General features: G+C 45.1%; 1 protein-coding gene and 1 pseudogene across 2 annotated transcripts in view; both read left to right on the top strand.

Annotated features, from left to right (window-relative positions):
• The window catches only part of MYO1D (myosin ID), a 285,824-nt gene that overhangs the window by 261,261 nt on the left and 2,378 nt on the right, over positions 1 to 22,185 (top strand). The window lies entirely within an intron of this gene.
• Positions 2,249 to 22,182, top strand: LOC141568887 (large ribosomal subunit protein uL23 pseudogene; annotated as a pseudogene). The gene has a single exon (XR_016022856.1). The product of XR_016022856.1 is annotated as a large ribosomal subunit protein uL23 pseudogene (transcript).

Raw genomic sequence — 22,185 nt, 5'->3', positions numbered from 1 at the left:
AAAAAATGCAGCATCCTTTGTCAGCTTAAATGGGGTTTTAAAATACCCAAGGACAGGTTAAAAGGGCCTTCTGGAATCAACAAAGCCTTTTCACCAATATGGCCCTAGGAGGTGGCAGAGTCATTTCTTAAGGGGCTCTCTGCGGTCGAGCAAAGAGGCCTTGAGACGCAAGGGTTAGGGTCCTTTCAGTCCTTCTACCACTTCTTTAACCAACATCGTCAGCATAAGAACCTCCTTCATGAAAGCACTTTACTCCATTAACAAACTTTAATGGGGCACTTCCACGGTGCCAGACACTGCACTAGCCACTCTGTGTGTATCTACTTTAACTCACCAAAAGCCTTCGGAAGAGAGCATTACCACTGTTCATTATCCCAGTGAAGGCAACGGAGCTTCAAAGGATTAAGTAACCGCCCAGAGCCAGATAACTGGACTTGAACCCTAGACTAGCTGATTCTAAACAGGGTGTTCTCTCCACCATGCACCCGTGTGTCCTCTCTTGATTAAGCAACATTCCTGGAAATTTACAGAACCTGAAAGTCCCTGGTTCCCATCTCTTCGCTGCTGTTGCTGCCAGCTGGAATCTCTGACTCCTGGGGGTGTTATAGCCAGAGTTCTGAAAAACTGATTAGTATCTGAGAAAAATCACTTTTTCCAGGTAAGCAAGCAGTTTGATGTGCTAACAGCCCCTAAATCGGGACTCGAGAACTAAGCGTTCAGGAAACCGTAATTTGCTGATTGTTGTTGGACATTGACTGGTTTCCACATTCCTTTAGGTCACCACAATTTTAGAGAATGTGACTCTTCTATTTGCAAAGTAAGGATTAGACCTTTCTTTCCTTCTTTCTTTTCTTCTTTCTTTCTTTTCCTTTATAATTTGCACTATTGCTCCTAATGAATAGTGCTTAAAATGTTTGGACATTTTGAAAGAAAGAATGCTAGAAAGAATGGCGGGAAGAGTATAAAAAAAAAAGAATAACACTGAATAAAAAGTTAGAAACGTTAGGGCGCTCCGGGTGCATGAGAATGGCAGCCAGGTTAATGAAGGCAGTCGTGCAGGCAGGGGCTGTTCTTGCCATTTTAACAGTACAGTTTCAAATTCCAGGCATATGTGCTTAATAGAGCACAGCACCACAACCATATTGTACATACTGATTTGATAATAGGATTTGCTAACAAAATAAGTTTGCTTACGAAACAATTTCGGTATATGATCCACGTGACCTGGGCCACGTGGAGGGAGAGCCACGAGTTGTGAACTCTTGAATCCACGTCATTTGGGTAAAATCCTTTGGATCATTTTCCAGAGGAAGTGAAACTCAGCCTGGTCCAAAACCCAACTCATTCTCTCTCTTTCTCTGTCACCCAAGCTGACAACTTAGGGACATGGCAGACTCTCCGTTTTAGCATCTACATACCGTCAGTCACCACGTTCTCACTCGGACGCCCCCCTCAAACTTGACCTGCCTGTGCCCTCTTCACAACCACAGCCCTTTCTTCCTTGATTTACAGTTTCCTAAACTGGTCTTCCTGCCTTAAAATATCCCCATCCGTCTAGCACCTCTCCATCAATTTCAGGAATTCGCACTTTTATTAAGCACCTACTACATGCCAGGTTGTCAGGCAGAGCAAAATGGACAAAGTCCCACTCCCATGGAGCTTACCTTTGGAGAAGGCAGGAGCCACAGGAAGGCAGACAGTAAACAAGCCAAGAGTCAGACAAGTCGTTTCACACAGTGATCAGTCCACTGAAGAAAATAAAGTATTGTCTGTCTTCTCGGGTCAGGAGTCCTTAAGGGGGTCCCCACTGCCTGCAAAGTGAATGAAGCCTAAACTCCTTGCCTGTCATCTGTCCCAGCCCACCTGGCCTCATCTCCCACCACACTGTCCCAAACACACCTGAATCCCGAGCTCCAGCCCCACGCTTGCCATTCCCTGCACTTTCTCTTAAATTTCACTCTCAGATCAAGCTTTCAAGGTCGTCTCTGTTTGTCAGTCCTCCGAGGAACAGCTCACTGCTTCCTGTCTCTAGGGTTTGGGAGACCCTGACGGGCTGGGGAGACCCAGGCAGGCAGCAGGACAATTAGAGCTTGAGGGACGTTGTGAAAGGAGGGAGAGACGCCGGCTAAGCTGGGTGAGCCTCCTGGGTGCAGTGTGAGCCTGTTCTACTAGGACTCAGCACGTCCCCTGGCTCTGTCTTCCTCCACGTCTGTGGGGAGTCGTGTGAGGAAGAGAAGTCAGGCCACGTCCTGGATCAGGGTGCTGAGAGCCTAGTTTACTCAGACGATGTGTCTGCATGTTCAAAGCCAAGGGCCACACAGCCCAAGAGCAGACAGAAAGCCCTCACATCTGCACACTCTAGACCTTCAATGGCACTGACCATCGCATCGCATCGAGCAGCTGTTTGTGAGCAAGTTGGCCTCCCTCCCCTGACAGTGAGCTTCTTGAGAACAGAACCTTTTTTATTATTTATCTTGCAATCCAGAGCCGTAGACTCAGATATTTGATGTACAACGTGTTTCAAGACAACGCGAGGAACTCCTAAGCTCATGGCAAAACTGCTTTTTCTTATCTCCCAACTCTGTTCCAAAATGCCTCCCAAAACCCTGAACCCAAAGGCAAACTCACTGATGCATTGTTTTGATGACTCTCTTGTGAGGATATATGTCCCCAGTGTGTTTATGTGCAGCTGTCAAGCAGCGTACATGTTCAATTCTCGCACGGTGGGGCCTGGGATGCTGGTAGCTCCTCTGTAGCATGACCCGTGGCCACACACAAATACAAGCGTCAGTGCTTCTTGGTAATTAGTGGTGAGGTGAATAGGCAAATATAGACTGGTGTTCCTGACAAACCACTAAAAATCATCTGTTCAGAGGAAGATGTGGGTCCTGCTGCATGTTCAATCTAGTCTGATTTAGCACCTTCATTAGTAGTGGGAATAGAAAATAAACACCAGTGTTCACAGATGGAGCTAACTTTGGAGGTGTTGTTAGCAGAAGTGTCAAGATAGGAGAAGTAGAAACATAAGCAGGAAACAGTCAAGATGTTGAAAAAAAAGGAAGACTCAATACAGCAAAGGGGGGGAAATCTCTCAAGCAGATATTTTCGGATAAAACAAAACCCCAAAGACATTAGAGCCAAAAGCACTGAGATGAGATGAAGGGAGAGGTGTGAAAAGAAAGGGGAGGGGAGGAAAGGTTCCCGATAGTTGTCAGGGGCCCTGAAGCCTCCAGAGTCCAGTGCCCTCTTGTTAGAGGGGATGGCACACAGCCCGGGCACCCCCCTGAGGGGGCTCCAGACCCCAGGCCTGTGACACAGCTCTGTTCACAGCTGCTGTCCCATTTGTTTTGTGGTAGGGATTTTGTTTGGTTTGGTTTTCTTGCTTCTGTTTTTGTTCTTCCCTCATATTTGAGGGAGCTGTGGGTATGGGTTTGTTCTTTTAGTTTGGGTTTTGAACAGTTTCATTATCCCTGGCACAAAGCATTAATTTGGACATTTTGGGAGGGACAGAGGAATGCAGCCTTTGAAGAGTCCAGATTCCAAATATATATAGCAAAATGGAACGGTCTCCCCACCTTGGTCTCTGATGTTGGCGGAGGGGCCGGAGCGGTCTCAGGGCGAGCGCAGCCAGGCCTCCTCTGGCACGCGGAGGCCATGCCCTGGCCCACCTTGCCAGAGAGGGCTGCCAGCACACACAGAGTAGGAACCTCCAGAGTGACAAAAACAGAAACAGGCATCTCCACAGAGCAAGTCCTCCTCAGGGACTTAACCGGGAAGCCAAGATGCTGACATGCACCGAGGAATAGTCGGGAAAGCACAGGGATTCTCCAGGCACCAGGAGAGGGCCCCATGCTTTGTCAGCCTGGAGTCAGCCATGCCTGGAAAGATCAGTGTCTTCTCCTGGCCAAAGAGTGAAAGAAGCAAATGACCGGGAAGAGAAACATACAAGTAGTGAAAAAGGGTGTACAGTGGGGGTCATGGCTGTGGGTCCAAATGCCCAAACCTTAGCATCATGACAGCAGCTAGAAAAGCCTCTCCGTTTGGGGACTGAATGGAATAGGGGTGCAACCTGTCACTCAAGAAACAGACACCTGGGCCCAGATCCTCACCTCACCACTTTCTAGCTTTGAAGAACTACTTGACCTTTCTAAGCTTCTGTGTCCTCGTCTAGAGTGTGGGCGTAATGACAGTACCTCCTAAGGTTTGGGTAAGGACTACAGGAGGTGATGCATGTACGATGTTTCAATACAGTGCCTAGTCCTGGTAGGTTCTTCGTGGGTGAATGATGATTTTCAACCTCCGCTCCCCCAATCAAGGACCCCTTTACAACCACACAAGGCCCACTGCTAAGTAGCACCATCCATAGCCAGCAAACAGATGTGATCATCAAAAATATATGTCCACATTACTTAGGATATTATTGAGATTTTCACATAGAGCCGATATCTGCTCATCTCCCACCTCAAAAAAAAAATAAAAAAAGATGACAGCATGTTCATTGATGTAATTCCTGGAACTTCTCTAACCTTGCATGTATGTTTGCAAAATCCATCAGTCCAAATGTTTGTCATCCCACCACATGTTTTTATTTTCCTGCGAATGTTGTTAGCAGGGAGAAGGGAGTACCAAACGTGCAAGTTTGAATTTACAAAGCAAGGGAATGATTCACTTTGCAAAAGGATGCTCCAGTTCCCCAAAAGTATCCTTTGAGTATCAGCATCCTTGGTGCCTCCTAAAACACCTGAATCGCACTGTCCACATAAACAGACCCTGGCACAGAGCAAGGTGCTGGGAGGACACACGCATCCCATCTAACCTCCCTTGGGTCCAATCCCCGCCCCCTGGGTGGTTCCAGCTTGCTTCCCACAACCCCGCTTTGAAGATGCTTGATGCTGACCTTGGGTCTTCTGGTTGGTAGCTTATGTCAATGTGAGTTCTCATTTTTTCGAAAGACATTTGTGGAACTCCTATTTTGTATCAGACACTGCACTAGGCGCTCTTCATAGGGGAAGAAAAATGCTCTAGTAAATAGGGAAAGCAGCTAACAATTATATTCGAATTACTCTTTTAGTGGCAAGATGTACAGAGGCTAAGACTTGGACTCTGGCCTGATCGCCTGGGTTCAAATCCTGGCTCCACTGTGTGACGTGGGCATGTACTTAGCCTCTTTGGGCCTCTTCTGAAAATGGAACTTACCTTGTGCTGACATGAGGATTTCATAATTGATATTTGTAAAGCACTTAGTAAGTACTGTATGCTTTTTTGGTATTACAGTCTTTTGATTTCTATTTTTATTGTATTATGGTCTAATTTCTGTCTAATGCGAATCCCTAGGTGTTCATTCAGCTTCCTTTTATGGTCTAGTACCTGTTCTACGTGTGCTTTGCTGTGTATTCTCTCATTGTGAGCATAGTGAATACACACATACACACACAGCTTATTAATTGGGTTTAAATCTATCTTCTTTTAATATTGCCTCCCGATCTATAAGTATATTAAGATTGTTGACTATGATTGTAGACTTGTCATTATATATAGTTCCTCCCCTGATCTGCGGGGGATACATTCCAAGACCCCCAGTGGATGCCTGAAACCGCAGCTAGTACCAAAATCAGCATTCACTATGTTATTTCCTACACATACATACATACCTATGATGAAGTTTAATTTGTAAAGTAGGCAAAGTAAGAGATTAACGACGATAAGTAATAATAAAAGAACAATTATAACAGTACACTCTAATACAAGTTACATGAATGTGGTCTCTCGCGCTGATAACCGATCTGATAGCTAAGATGGCTACTAAGTGACTAACGGGCGGATAGCAGACACCTCATATACACTAGACAAAGGGATGATTCACATCTCAGGCAGGACAGAGTGGGACGGCATGAGATTTCATTCTGCTGCTCAGAACAGCGCACAATTTAAAATTTATGAATTATTTCTGGAATTTTCCACTTAATATTTTCAGATCATGGTTGATCGTGGGTAATTGAAACTGCAGAAAGCAAAAGCATAGATGGGTGGGGAGACTACTGTATCTTTGCAAATCTTATACAATCTCACACAAATGACTTAATTTTTATTTTCTGGAGAGTGTCTTCCTAGTGAACTACTCTTTGATAAAGAAAACAGTTATCTAATGAGCTCTTTCCCCAGCAATGCTTTTTGCCAGCTTTCTTGTGATTAATATTTGCCTTGTATATCTTGCTCCCTTCCTTATTTCTAACTTTTCTTTGTTGTTATGTTTAGACGGCTCTCTTGCAAATAGCACATAAATGCATTTCTAAATTAAATCTGGGAAGTCCTTTTTAACGGGTTCACACACTAGTTCCACAGCCACATTAGTTTGTGTTTTCTTGTTCCCACGTTTCTCCCTTGCTTCTTTTGTTCCCCTTTTCTACCTTCCATTAGATCAAGCAGACTTTCTTTTTCCCCTTCCTTCTACTTCTTTGAAAGTTGTACTCTAGCATTCCTGTTTTCGTTTACCATGAATTTTCTTCATACTTATGCTTGTCTGTGAAGTCTGAACTTCATCAGTCTCCCTACCTCCCTCCCAGACGAGACAAGGACCACGAACGCTTCCCTAGGACCTCCATCCCATCTTTCATGCTGTAAGGCAGGATTTAGTTCAGTGTTGTTTAAACCCCCAAAGCTCGTCATTTTTCTTGTTTTCTTACAGTGAATGCTTATGTAGATTTAATTGTGTGTTTGCCTATTTATTTGCTCCTGGCACGTCTCACATGCCACTCTTTTCCTCTGGAGTCAGCATCTTCCTTGAGGCCGTATTCTTCAGAAATACTTTACCTGAGAGGTGAGGTTGCCCAATTCTTAAACCCTTATTGTCTGAGAAAGTGTTTGTTTTGGCCTCACGCTCAGATGATTGGTTGGGTATAGAATTCTAGGTTGATGGTTGCTTTCCTTCTAAACCCTCTGAAGCGTCTGTGCTTTCCTAATTTTCTCACATTTGATGAGAAGCCCTTTTCTTCCTTTGCAAGTAGTGAGTCTTCTCTCTCTGGGTATTCTAAAGGTTTGCTCTTTGCCTTTAGTGATCTGCAGTAGACTTGCTTTTCAAGAGGTCAAGAGAGAGGAAAGCTTGAGGTTTCAGACTTTTACTGAAATTTTGTGTGTTTGTGTGTGTGTTTGTTTTCCCACACAGTGATTCCTTGCCACACAGGCTTTTTCTGTTGACCTTTTCCTATACTGGGTAGCCTATGAGGACCCACCTCATGCAGGACCTCTCTCTAGTTCCCTTGCATGTGGCCCAGGCATGACTCCTGCTCAAGCCAGTACATACCTGGGCTTGACATCCCCTGTACCTTCTCTCCACAAAGGCCTCCCATCCCCTCCTTCCTGCTGACACCCGGAGACTACCCTTTCTTTCCACCAGCTTCCATTTTGATTTTAAAGATTTTTTCTGTGAAATTCTGTACGCATTTCGGGATGCTTGAAAGCAGTTAGGGAAGCTTGTCAGCTCTGATCATGCTGCTGGGACCAGCACAGCACCACGTCATGCTCAGAGCTACAAGAGAACAGGGGACTCAGGTAAACAGCCAGCTCAGCCTGGGGGTGGAGGTGGGGGGCAGGAGTCTCTCCAAAGTTCTGGGGAATGACCGAAGGATGTTAGCAGGGAAGTGACAAGATATGTTTGGGTCTTTAAAAGATCTTCCTGATGACAGTGTGGAGGACACATTTGAAGCAGGGTATGGGACAAACCGAAGGCAGAGGAGTCAGGAGGCTACCTCAGTAAACAAAGAAAAAGGGCTGAGGTTCTGGGCAGGGGCCGTGGAGAGAGACCGAGAAAGGGAAATGAGTAGAATGTGGTGACTCCGTGTGGGCCGTGGAAGGAGAGGAGGGATTCAGGCTGATCCAGGCTTTTGTGCTCCGTGACGGGGTAGATGGTGACACCTCTCACTGAGACAGGCTTGACAGGAGAAGGAATGCAGTTTAGGGAAGGGGCCAAGAGGGTGAGCTCAGTGTTGGACACATGAAGACTCAGCTGTCTGTGGAACATTCAAGGGATTTGCCTAGTAGGTGACAGAAAATATGTGCTTGGACGTCATCTAGGACAGGGACGCGGACTGGGTAACTGAAACCACAGGCCTGGGTGACACGACTGTGGGATAACGTATAATGTGAAAAGGACTAAAAATAAAACAGTATTTTAAGGAGAAAACAAAAAAACAATACTTTTGCAGGATTCCTACTCCTTGAGGTGTCAGTCTGGACGTCACTCTCTGGAAGCCCACCCCAGCCACCAAGCTTCGGTGGCCCTCCTCTGTGCATCCTGGGCATACCCCTGGGTATTCACATTTGCCCACCTCCCTGTTAAGAATGCAAGTGCCTTGAGCTCAGGGCCTGCGTCTCACCCATTTTGTGTTCTCTTTCTCCGGGTGGGGCCCAACCCATCATAGGTGCTCGGTAAATAACTGCCAAGAGAAGGGGTGCAGGTTAGGAGATGGGTGATGGTGGTCAGTGAGGAGAGAGCTGTGGTGGAAGGGCAGCCTGGCCGGGCAGGGCCAGGAGCAGTGTCAGGGCCACAAGTAGGGTAAGTGGGGATTCTGCCCTGGACCTGGGAGCCAGATCAGTTCAGTGATGTGGGGGAAGCAGACGCCAGGCTCCACTGAGCCTCGGGATGAGCTGCCTGATAAGACCTATGTAGTGATGATAGTTTTATTCTCTAAATAAAAATGGTGTTGCCCCATCCCTCACCAACTGCAAGCCCCAAAAAGACTTACTAGATCAGGAGCTATGACAGCCCCACTCTCAGGACTACATGGGCCCTGGATTCTTACACTTGCTTTAGAAGTGACCGAAGTAAAAGTATCCATTTGACTCTGACAAAAACAGAAATAGCATTTCCTATAGCAGGATTTTGAAAGACCTGTCCTCTGTGGTTTGACATGAGCAGAAGCACTTGCCGCTGGAAGGAAGTGAAACGCACTGTGAACAGCTGCAGACATGAGCTCTAGGTGCCCCATCAGTAGCCACTGTCCTCAGTAAAAGCCAGAGCACACGCATTTGCGTCCTGGAGGCACCCAGATGGGGAATGGCTTGCCTTGACTACATATACGACCACTTTGTAAAGTCTCTGTTTACACCTGCCTGTGCTTCGTGCAAGGCGAGCTTCCTCCCACCACATCCTGTGTGACCAAACGTGAGAGAACGTTGCATTAGCCTCACATTCTCAGGAACTCCTTGCCACACTCCCAGAGAATATGCTCACCAAGATACTGCACTTCACCTCACTTCCATTCCATTCCCTTTAAAGAACATCTATCAGACCGAGGATCATTGTGACTGCAGTGGGGAATGCTATCAAGAGGAGAAAGTGGCTCACTCTTCCCCGCAAGTCCTGGTAGACACAGGGCAGGCCAGTGGGTGACAGTCTCCTAATCCCAGCTGATTTCTGGGCTGATTCAGCTCCTGGAGAGACCTGAGTTGCCCCGTTTTCTGCAGGACCTATAAATGCACGGCTGGCACACATCGATCAAGGCTTACATTTACCCACAGATTTTTCTAATGAGCAGAGGACAGGAGTCTAAATGACAAATGACGGAAAGTAATTTGATAAAGGCCATTTGCCTGCAATGATGGCTTGGAACAGATGAAACAAGATGAAAGTCCCTGAATTCCACAGTTTGCTGAGCCATTAAATCCTGTAACAGAAGATGGGGAGGAAAACACCCCTCCCCCTGCAGCTAGCCTCCATGGGCAGCTGTCATTTGGCTTGGCGCACCATCAAAGGGAGATACCCTGCCCCCATCTATAAAATCTGCTTTCTTTCCTTTAAAAAGTAAGGACAGTGCTCTGGCTCTATAAAGATGTCCAGTGTGGTGAATCTCCAGCAAGAGATGTCACTTGACCACCCTGCAGTGTCTGCTCACTGTCCACTACTCAGGCCCTGCTGCTGCTCTGTCACCAGAATAGGCACAGGAAACCCTTTGCTGGTCTTAAAACCAGTATTGGTTGAACTTGAAATGGGGAAAGAAAACGTGGTTTGAGGGCAAGTTCTTATTTTTCCATTAAATCAGTCCACTTTTTAAAAAGTTATTGTGGTAAAATACACCCGCTTACTGTTCATCACATTCAAGACAGTCATAGAGTTGTGCACCATCCCCAGAAGATTTTCATCACCCCAAAGAAAACCCCGTACAATTGGAAGTGGTCCCGCCACGCCCCCACTCCTCTAGTCTGTTTTCTGTCTCATAGATTTGCCTATTCTGACATCTCGTATAAGTGGGATTATGCCATATGTGGCTCTTTGTGTCTAGCTTCTTAAATGGAGCGTGGTGTTGTCAAGGTTCACCCAGGCAGCAGTGCTTTGCTCCTTTTTATGGCTGAATAATACTAATATTTCGTTGAATGGGCATATCACATTCTGTTTGTCCATTCATCAGTTGGTAGTCATTCAGATTGTTTCTACTTTTCATTTATTGCAAATAATGCTGCTGTAAACGTTCCTGTACAAGTTTTTGTTCGAATACCTGTTTTTCAGTTCTTTGGGGGGGTGTCTATCCAGGAGTGGAATTGCTGGGTTGAGTGGTCATTCTATGTTTAACTTCTTGAGGAACCACCAGACTCAGCGCACATTGTCTTACTTTGTTGTCTGTCGATGGCAGTGTGTGGATGACACCAGTCGTGAGTTGCTTAGCCTAGCTCTTCAGAGAAGAAGGCTGGTTCTTCTTCCTGCCCTCAGTGTTCTGTTATAAACTCAGCACATGTAGCTACTGTCAAACCCATTTGTGCCCAAACCCCACAAAAACCCCATGAAGACAGGCTGGGAATCAGGGTAGAGCCATACAGCGCTGTGCCAAGGAAAGGAACAGAAGCATTCATACTGAATGATGAATTATGCTAAAAGTGTGTAAAGAACGTGAACTGATTCAGTAATAGCACTCCTGAACCATCTCTTGTGGAAGTGCTTAGCACTTAACTGAGAAAGGAGTGAAAGTTCCTTCTGTCAAGCGAAATCACAGTATATGCTCCCCACATACAGGGCTTCACATCTTTCAGAGTGGAAGACTCACCACTCTGCAAGTCCCCTGTGGGCAGGCATCTTGCTGAGGCTGGGGGAAGACCCCCCACCTTGGCCATGCACTCATTTTCAATATTTCCAGTGTGTAGCACAGTGCCTGACATGGAGTAAGTAGATGGAGAGCAGGTGGCTGCATGGATGGATGGTTATTCATCCATTTACCTTCACTCATAAGGTAGACAAAGAGCCTATTTGTTGCGCACATTTGATGGTTGCACAAGATAGACTCGTGGAGGTTTGAGTGACATGGACAAGGATTGTACAGGACTCCAGACCCTCCAGCCCTCAGGGCCCTGCTCTTGCATTCAGACCTCAAAGGAATCAGGAGAGATCTCAAATTAACTGAGAAGACCCCTAGCAGAAATCCAGGGAAAGTGTGGGGACCACCATTGAATGCTGCCTTTTCTTCCCTAACATATCTCTCTGATCAATTCTCATTCAGTTGAGGGATGTTGTTGGGAAGTTGGAATTAAATGTTTGCGACACATCGGTATCTGTAGTCTAGGAGAGGGGGCAGTCTGCATAAATGTGGCTGAGAGGAGATGGAGGCGAGGCCAGGCAACATGTGCTCTGCACACTAGTGATGCCCTGCCCCATCTCCCCCTGCTCCCCTGCCAGGCCAGGCTCCTCCTCCCTCTGGTCTGGGCCTGCAGTGTGGAATGCCAGAGAGCCAGCGTCACCCATGGGAAGGAGAGGACAGCCACCTCTCCTAGGACAGCATGTGGGACCATCCGGAAGAGGTCTGAACAGCTGCAGGGCTGGTGCAGGAGGGGTGGGACAGAGAAAGGAAAGGGGGAACAGAACTTATCTGCATCCATCATGTCCATATCCTCTGGATTCTCAATTCATTTTGGCGCGTGGTAGCCTCTGGTCACCCTCACAGTCCAAATGATAGTTACTTCAAGATGGCTTAGTAGGTAAACACTGTGTTCAGCTCTGCCCACAACCACATCAGAATTGCGATTAAATTATAGAACAATCATTATTGAAAAACACCTGAAGACTACCTGAACAAAAGTCCTATAACTATGGATATAAAGAAGCATCCACATTGAGACTGCTAAGAGGGGCAGAGATACAGAAAAGGCAGCTCCCACACACATGGTGTTTAATGAAAAAGGTGTAGCAATTAAGAATCAGGAGGAACATATAAGCTGTGGAGGTCCCCCCTGAGGAGCGAGGGGGTCCCAGCCCCACACTGGGCTACCCAACCTGGGGCATCAGTGCCAGGAACAAAAGTCCCCATAACATCTGTCTGTGAAAAGCAAAAGGGATTGCATCCGAGTAAGATGAAGGACTGCTGGAGTCCCAGGCATTCCTCTTTAGGGGCCACATACAGACTTGCTCACAAATTCATTCACTCTAGGCTCCAGGGAGGGGGTGGCAGCTTGAAAAACACCAAAGACATACAGAGATTAACTGAATTGACTAGCTTCAGGGCAAGGGCTAGAGGGGCATGGGTCAGGGCATTTCTCTCCAGGGACAGAAGTGCTGCCAGGTGCCATTGTTCCTTTGTTGAGCCATCCCCCGACTCAGCATATAGACACAGGTGGAGGCCATATCTGAATTTCCATTAACCTGGCTAATACCGTTTGTCCCACCTTGATGATTTCCTGAGACCCTGACCCACCCAGTTCACACTGCAGGATTGAGCCACTTCCAGTGGCCTTTCATACAAGTGGACTGCCTCAGCTTGTGCTGCGGACATTCCAAAATATCTCTCATAGGTCCCCAGACAGCAGTGCCTGGCCTCAGCTTGCTCTACCTCTTGCTAAGCAGCCCCAAGCCTGGCACAAGCAATAACTTGCACTGTAACTCCCATCAGGTGGCCCCAAGGCTGACATAAGCTGCAGCCAATGTTGGCTTGGAACATAGTTTCAACTAAGCAACCACAAACCCAGCACAAGTGACAACCAGCCACGACTCACAGCATAGCCTCTCTCAAGTGCCACCAAGCCCAGCAAAAGTGGCAGCCAACCTCAGATCACTTTGTTGATCCTAGCAGGCAACCCCAAGTCGGGCACAAAGAGTGGCTGACCTTGGTCTACAAAAGAGCCCAAGGTGCTCCAGAACCAACACACCCACTGGCCAGCTCAGACCACACCAGAGTACCACCTAACCAGCTCCACAAATGACAAACCTGAAAGGCAGACTTGGCTGGCACCACAGCCCCGCTAAAATGACTCCCACTCTGTGGAGTCCACCCCTGCACAACAGCTTGTCCACTGTAGTCACGGCCAGCCCTCACAGCTAATCAGCCTAAGGATCAATCTCATCCACTGATGTGCCAATAGCAATCAAGGCTCAACTGCAACAGGAGGGCGCATACAACCCACACAAGGGACAATCCTGGAGCACCAGGCTCAGGTGAACAGGAAGACACGCCACTGGGCCCCATAGGACACCTACTATATAAGGCCACTCTGCCAAGATGGGGAGACATAGCAGATCTACCTAATACACAGAAGAAGAAGAAAAAATAAAAAACACGGAGTCAGCCAAAATGAGGAGACAAAGAAACATGTCCCAAATGAAAGAACAGGACAAAATTCAAGAAAAAGAACTAAACTAAATGGAGACAAGCAATCTATCAAATATAGAGTTTAAAACACTGATTATAAGGATGCTTAATGAACTTAGGGAAAGAATAGATGAACTCAGTGAGAATCTCAACAAAGAGATAGAAATCATAAAAAAGCCAATCAGAAATGAAGAATATAATAACTGAAATGAAGAATACATGAGAGGGAATCAATAATAAATTATATGAAGCAGAGGACTGAATCAGCAATCTGAAAGATAAGGTAGCAGGAAAAAAATCAGAACAGCAAAAAGAAAAAAGAAATTTAAAAAATACTTTAAGGGACCTCTGGGAGAACATCAGTGTACCAACATTCACACCACAGGGACACCAGGAGGAGAATAGAGCAAGCAAGGGATTGAAACCCTATTTGAAGAAATAATGACAGAGAACTTCCCTAACCTGATGAAGTGTAGAGAGTCCCAAACAAGATGAACCCAAAGAGGCCAACACCAAGACACATCATAATTAAAATACCAAAGGTTAAAGACAAAGAGATTATCTTAAAAGTAACAAGAGAAAAGCAGTTAGTTATGTATAAGGGAGCTCTGAGAAGACAGTTGATTTTTCAAAAGAAACTTCGTAAGCCAGAAAGGAGTGGCATGAAATATTCAAAGTGATGAAAAGCTAAGACCTACAACTAAGATTGTTCTACCCAACAAAGCTATCATTTAGAATCTACAGAGAGATAAAGAGCTTAACAGACAAGAAAGAGCTAAAGGAATTCATCACTACTAAACCTGTATTACAGGAAACGTTAAAGGGACTTCTTTGAGGAGAAAAGATCAAAAATATGAATAAGAAAATATAGGAAAGAAAAAAATTCTAGTTGACAAAGGCAAACACTTAATAAAAGCAGTGTATCAACTAACTATAAAACTAGTGCAAAGGTTAAAAGGCAAAAGTAGGAAGACCATGTGTAATTACAGCAATAAATTAAGGACACACATACACAAGAAGTAAAAAATAATGACAAAAACATAAACATGGAGGAGGTGAGTAAAAATTGTAATGATTTGAGAATGTGTTCAAACTTAAGTGACCATCAACTTAAAATAGACTGTAATAAACACAGCTTGGTATATATGAAGCACATGGTAACCACAAACCAAAAACCTACAAGAGATATACAAGAAATAAAGAGAAAGGAATCCAAACACGACAATAGAAGCTCATCAATATACAAGAGAACAAGAGAATAAGAAAGAAACAGAGAAGAATTACAAAAAACAATCAGAAAACAATTAATAAAATGGCAATAACTACATACCTGTCAATAATTACTTTAAGTGTAAATGAACTAAATGCTCCAACCAGAAGACATAGGGTGGCTGACTGAATTAAAAATAAGACCCCTACATATGCTGCCTACAAGAGACCCACTTCAGATCAAAATACACACAGGCTGAAAGTAAAGGGATAGAAAAAGCTATTTCATGCAAATAGAAACCAAAAAGAGCTGGTGTAGCAATACTTATCAAACAAAATAGACTTTAAAACAAAAGCTATAACATGAGACAAAGACAGGCATTTCATAATGATAAAGGGTCAATCCAACAAAAGGATATAACTCCCATAAACATCTATGCAACCAGTGTAACAGCACCTAAATACATAAAGCAAATATTGATGGACATAAACGGATAGATTAACACTAATGCAGTAATAGTAGGGGACTTTTACACCCCATTGACATCAACAGATACATCACCCAGACAGAAAATCAACAAGGAAATAGTGACTTAAATTACACTATAGATCACATGGAACTGATTGATATTTTTAGGACATTTCACCCGAAAGCAGCAGAATATACATTCTTTTCAAGTGCACATGGAACATTTTCCAGGATAGACCATATGTTAGGCCACACAACAAGTCTCGATAAATTTAAGATTGAAATCATATCAGTCATCTTCTCTGATTGCAATGGTATGAAACTAGATATCAATGACAAGAAGTAAACTAAAAACACACAAACATGTGGAAGCTAAATAACATGTTATCAAACAATGTTTACAACAAAATCAAAAGATACCTTCAGACAAACGAAAATGAAAACACAATGATTCAAAAATCTATGGGACACAGCCAAAGCACTTCTCAGAGGGAAATTTATAGCAATACAGGTTTACCTCAAGCAACAAGAAGAATCTCAAATAAACAATCTAACCTTATATCTAAGGGAACTAAAAAAAGAATAACAAACAAAACTCAAAGTAAGTGAAAGGAAGGACAAAATAAAGATGAGGGTGGAAATAAGTGAAATAGAGTTTAAAACAATAAAAAAGATCAATGTACCCAAGAGCTGGTTCTTTAAAAAAATAAAATTAATAAACTTTTAGCCAGACTCATCAAGAAAAAAAGAGAGAGGGCCCAAATAAATAAAATCAGAAATGAAAGAGAAGTAACAACAGACACCACAGAAATACAAAGGATTATAAAGAAATACTAAAAACAATTAATTATATGCCAACAAATTAGACAACCTGGCAGAAATGGATAAATTCCTAGAAACATACAACCTTTCAAGGCTTCCTCAGAAAGAAACAGAAAATCTGAACAGACCAACCAATTACTAACAAATCAATAATCAAAAAACTCCCAACAAACAAAAGCCCTGAACCAGATGGCTTCACAGGTGAATTTTACCAAACATTCAAAGAACTAATGCCTATTCTTCACAAACTACTCCAAAAAATTGAAGAGGAGGAAAGACTCCCAAGCTCATGTTGCAAGGCCAATATTACCCTGATATTAAAACCAGACAGAGACACTGCAAAAAAAAGAAAACCAAAAAGAAAAAAATTATAGGTCAATATTCCTGATGAACATAGAAGCAGAAATCCTCAACAAAAGATTAGCAAACTGAATTCAGCAATACATTAAAAATACCATACACCATGATGAAGTGGGATTTATTCACAAGATGCAAGGCTGGTTCAATATCCGCAAATCAGCTTTTCACGAAGATGGCACTGAAAGTAAAGAAGGAAGCCCCTGCTCCTCCCAAAGCCAAAGCCAAAGCCAAGCCAAAGCAAGGCTTTGAAGGCAAAGAAAGCACTGTCGAAAGGCGTCCATAACCACCAAAAAAAAAGAAAAAGAAGAAGAGGAAGAAGATCCACACGTCACTCACCTTCCGAAGGCCCAAGACACTGCGGCTCTGAAGGCCGCCCACATGCCCTCGGAGGGCGCCCCCAGGAGAAACGTGCTTGACCACTTTGCCATCATCACATTCCCCCTAACTACGGAGTCGGCCATGAAGAAGGTAGAAGACAACAATACACGTGTGTTCACTGTGGATGTCAAGGCCAACAAGCACCAGAGCAAACAGGCTGTGAAGAAGCTCCATGACATTGACGCGGCCAAGGTCAGCACCCTGGTCAGGCCTGATGGACAGAACAAGGCGTATGTTCCACTGGCTCCTGACTATGATGCTTTGGCTGTTGCCAACAAAAGGGGATCATCTAGTCCAGATGGCTAATTCTAAATATGAAAATTTTTTCACTGTAAAAAAAAATACATCCACAAATCAATTAATATGATACACCACATAAACAAATGAAGGATAAAAATCTTATAATCATATCAATAGATGCAGAAAAGGCATTTGACAAAATCCAACATCCATTTATGACAAAAATTTTGAAAAAATAAACCTCAGCAAAGTGGGGATAGAGGGAACATAATATAATAAAGGCCATATATATGACAAGCCCACAGCTAACCTCATGTTTAACAGGGAACAGCTAAAAATGTTCTCCTTAAGAACAGGAACGAGACAAGGATGCCCACTTTCACCACATTTATTCAACATAGTATTGGAAGTCCTAGCCACAGCAATCAGACAAGAAATATAAATACAGCTCATCTGAATTGGAAAGGAAGAAGTAAAACTGTCATTTGCAGATGTCATTTGTAGAACCCTAAAGAATCCACTCACACACAAAATAAACTATTAAAACTAATAAATGAATTCAATAAAGGAGCAGGATACAAAATTAATATTCAAAAATGGTTGCATTTTTATACACCAATAATGAACTACCAGAAAGAGAAATTAAGAAAATAGTTCCATTTACAATTGCATCAAAAAGAATAAAATGCCTAGGAATAAGTTTAACCACTAGGTAAAAGACCTGTACTCAGAAAACTATAAGACATTGAAGAAAGAAATTGAAGATACAAATAAATGGAAGCATATACCATGCTCACGGATAGGAAAGAATTAATATAGTTTAAATGTCTATACTACCCAAATCAATCTATAGATTCAGTGCAATCCCCATCAAAATACCAATGGCATTTTTTACAGATCTAGAACAAATAATCATTAAAAATTTCTATGGAACCACAAAAGACTCCCAAATAGCTACAGCAATCTTGAAAAAGAAAAACAAAGTTGGAAGTATCACGGTACCTGATAATCAAACTACACTACATGGCTGTAGTAATAAAAAAAAATATGGTATTGGCATAAAAACAGACACATAGATCAATGGAACAGAATCGAGAATCGAGAAATAAACCCAGACTTATGTAGTCAATTACTCTATGACAAAGAATGCAAGAATATACAGTGGGGTAAAAACGGTTTCTTCCATAGGTGGTGTTGGGAAAACTGGACAGATACATGTGAAAGAATGAAATTGGACCACTTTCTTACACCATATACAAGAATAAACTCAAAATGAATTAAAGATTATATTTATAAATATGAGACCCAAAACCATAAAACTCCTAGAAAAAACATAGGCAGTAAACTCTGTGACATTGTTCTTAGTAATATTTGGGGGGGAATAATTGGTGAGGGCAGGGGGGATATGTCTCCTCGGGCAAGGGAAATAAAAGAAAAAATAAATAGGACTGCATCAAACTAAAAAGTTTTTGCACAGCGAAGGAAACCATCAAGAAAAATTAAGACAACCTACTGAATAGAAAAATATATTCCCTAATAATACATCCAATAAGGGGTTAATATCCAAAATACATAAGGAACTCATACAACTTACCAAAAAAATCCTATTATAACACGGGCAGAGGACCTGAATAGACATTTCTCCCAGGAGGACATACAGATGGCCAATAGACATATAAAAAGATGCTCAGCATGGCTAATCATCAGGGAAATGCAAATTAAAACCACAATGAGATATCACATCACACCTGTCAGAATAGCTATCATCAATTATTGTAAATTGGTGCAGCCACTATAGAAAACACTATGGAGGTTCCTCAAAAAATTAAAAATAGAACTACCATATGACCCAGCAATTCTACTTCTGAGTATTTATCCAAAGAAATCCAAATCACAATTTGAAAAGCTATATGCACCCCTATGTTCCTTGCAGCATTATTTATGATAGCCAAGATTTGGAAGCAACCGAAGTGTCCATGGATAGATGACTGGATAAATAAGACAGGTCATCTATATCTATATATCTGTATCTGTGTGTGTGTGTGTGTGTGTGTGTGTGTGTGTGTGTGTGTGTGTATTACACACACACAATGGAGTATTACTCAGCCATAAAAAAAAGAATGAAATCTTGCCATTTGTGACAACATGGATGGATCTGGAGGACATTATGCTAAGTGAAATAAATCAGTACAAATTGCCGTTATAAAAACAGTCACAGGGATGTAAAGTATAGCATAGGGAATATAGTCAATAATATGGTAATAAGTATGGATGGTGTCAGGGGGTACTAGATTTATCAGGGGGATCATTTTGTAAGTTATATAAATGTCTAATCACTATGTTGTACACCTGGAACTAATATGATCGTGTATGTCAACTATAATCAGAAAAAACTTTTTTTTTTTAATTTTTAAAATGAATAAGTGATGGTTACTGTGCTTTATCAGGTTGGCTCTCCCAGAGCACAGTTCTGCTTTAGCTCTGCTCCCTAAGGAAGGGGACTGTCCTTCCTCCCTCAGCCAGTGTTGACTCCATAGTGCTGATGGACTGGGACACAGAAAGGGTGGCAGAGATGCTTTGAGCCCAGCGACCTGGCGCAGTGGTTGTCTGCTGTTGTTTTTTTTATCCTGCAACTCCCACCCCCTCCCAGGGGCTCCGTTTTCAAGGCAAAGTTGTACCGTTGTGATCCTGGGGTGCCGTCCTATAATAGCCATTTGCTCCTCTTCGTTTTCCCACCAGCCCAAGCCCTGCACTAAGATTATAGGACAGATACTAGAGATGCAGAGCTCAAAAAGAGGAAGGTTGAAATCGGGCCACTCTGCTGATGCTGAACTCATGGCTGGGAAGGGGTCCCCCGACGGAAGCTCTGTGTTGAAAGTAGCATGTCCTGAGTGGATGAACATGGGGTGGGCTAGCGATTCTTATTCTCTCTCTGTTAGTTTTTACAAGTTGACTTGGAATGTGGCCCTTGTAGAACCCTTCCCTAAGACTTTGAGTCCCCAGGTGGTTCTGCAATGCCCCATGTGCGTACTACTGTACCAGGCTCCACAGATAGGGGAGGGCAGACGCAGGAAGTGGGAGGCAGAGCCTGTCCCTGGCCGTGGCCTTGAGGAAGGACACAGCCCACCAGGAGGCCAGGGCAAGGGGAGGTCTCTGCCAGGGCCTCTTCCATAGTGTGCAAGTCCAGCGTGGAGGGACCCATGGGCGGTGCTGGGCTGACAGGGAAGCTGCCCAAGCTTGGGAATCAGCAGCGAAGGTACAGGATCCGGCCAGTGGGAAGCCCAGTCCTGGAGACAAGTCTAGCTGCAGGTAGGGCTGCTGTGCTGACCTTTGCTTGCTTCAGGCCAGGACGAGAGCCCCACACCCAGATCCAGCAGCCATGGCCATGCATCTACCCGGCACAGCAGGGCTGGATCCCACAGGAATGGAGAAGTGCCTGAGTCACTGCCTCTGATGGGCTCTGCTATTTTTATGTCCAAATCTGGTTAAAAATAGCTGTCTAAGCCAAGGTTTTAGCTGCAACTGATAAGACATTAAGTATTAGACACCTAATGCCCACAAGTGATAACCATGGGTCTTCTCCTGTGTCCATTTGCTGCCTCTACGATATGTTGAATGAGAAAGCAGGTAGGAAACAGGCGTGAGAACCCCTTGCATGACTTTCCAGACTGTGGGGTCCATTGTGGGGTGTGCACACTGGCACCCTGGGGAAACGCCTGGGGCAGGTGCTCTAGCGTGAGGCGGGCAGTGCCTGCAGCATGAGTGCTGGCTGGTGGCCAGGATGGGTTGCCTCAGTCAGGGCAGGAGGAAAAGGTGTCAGTGATTGTGCTTCCCAGGCCCCTGGTGCCTAGAAAGCGCCTCACACCCAGCGCGGCCCAGGGAATCGCGTCCAGGCTGGGCAGGCGTGCAGCGTGTGCTGTGTGCTGGCCTCCGCCTGGCCTGCCCCTTGCAGTGCACACACTCTGCATTCCTTCCCCAACACTAAGAGCAACATTCGTCCAAGATCCCAGCAGAGTGTTCACGGGGGCCCAGCCTGTCCACGTCCCAATGCCACCCCAGAGAAATGCAGGCAGGCACAGCACTGGAACCAGAGCCAGCCCGTCCCACCTGGAGGCCCCGGGGCCACCGAGCCTTGCTCCTTTTTCCTCTCACTTCCCAGCGCAAAAAAAGCTGACAAGGCACAGCGTGGGACTGTGCCACCTGAGGTGCCAGCCTATTTCGAAAACTTTCTCAGTTCTTAAAATCAGCTGCTTCTACAGTGCATTCTGGGTGACATGAGGAACTGAAGGAGAGTCTACCCCTGCTCAGCGGGTGCTCACAGCCCACCACCACCCACACCTCAGGCGTCCTCGGCGTGGACCCCACTCAGAGCCCTGGCTGAGCTCCCGTCAGGCAGCAGGCGACATGGGCTCCCAGGCAGGGGGAGCCTCCGTGAGCTCCCACCACCCAGGTCTTCACGCGGCACTGACCTCCCTCCCCAGCTCCCTGGGCAGTGGGGTCCGCCAGCACACGTGGCTCTGGTGCTCGGTGGCAAAGCCCAGGCCCCTGGATGAAAAGCACCTGTGCAGGGAATCAGACCCAGTTCTAACATCTGGACCCTGTGACAGGCAGGGGCAAACCGGGACTCCTAGAAGACCTTTCTCTTGTCGGGGAGAGCATGGGGTGGGGAGTCTCCATTTATCCCTGGACACAGAACCTCCCAGGGCTCCCTGTTGCAATCAAAGAGAACTGAAAAATACTCAGGCCTCAGATCCCAGGCTCCTCATGACAAGCCGCCCTGCTGACAGCTTAAGCCCATGTGACTCGGGCCTCAGGCCAGAGACGGGGTGGGTGTGGTTCCACTGCCTCTCCCCCTCCTCTGCTCCAGCTCAACATGCTGGGTGCCCTAGAGCCGGGCAGCGGCCGAAGGCCAGAACTTCAGCCCCTCTGCTCTCTGAGGCCCTGGTTTGAAGCTGCTCAGCACTAGTCTTTCCTGCCCTTGTCTTTCTGGGGGCGTCTCAAGCCCTTCGCTGACGCCTCCTGTGTCCATGTGCCCTGGGGCCCCTCTGAGGCCCACGGGAACTTGGCCAAGGGTGGGCCCCAGGGGGGTCGGGAAATTCACCCCCGTCTGGCTGCCGCTGACGGCCTGTCTGTCTGGTGTTTTTC

This window comes from Rhinolophus sinicus, chromosome 12 (genome assembly GCF_057876585.1).
Source record: "Rhinolophus sinicus isolate RSI-liver-muscle chromosome 12, RSI-T2T, whole genome shotgun sequence".
In the NCBI taxonomy this organism is placed as follows: domain Eukaryota; kingdom Metazoa; phylum Chordata; class Mammalia; order Chiroptera; family Rhinolophidae; genus Rhinolophus; species Rhinolophus sinicus.
This window is presented reverse-complemented; position numbering and strand designations above follow the sequence as displayed.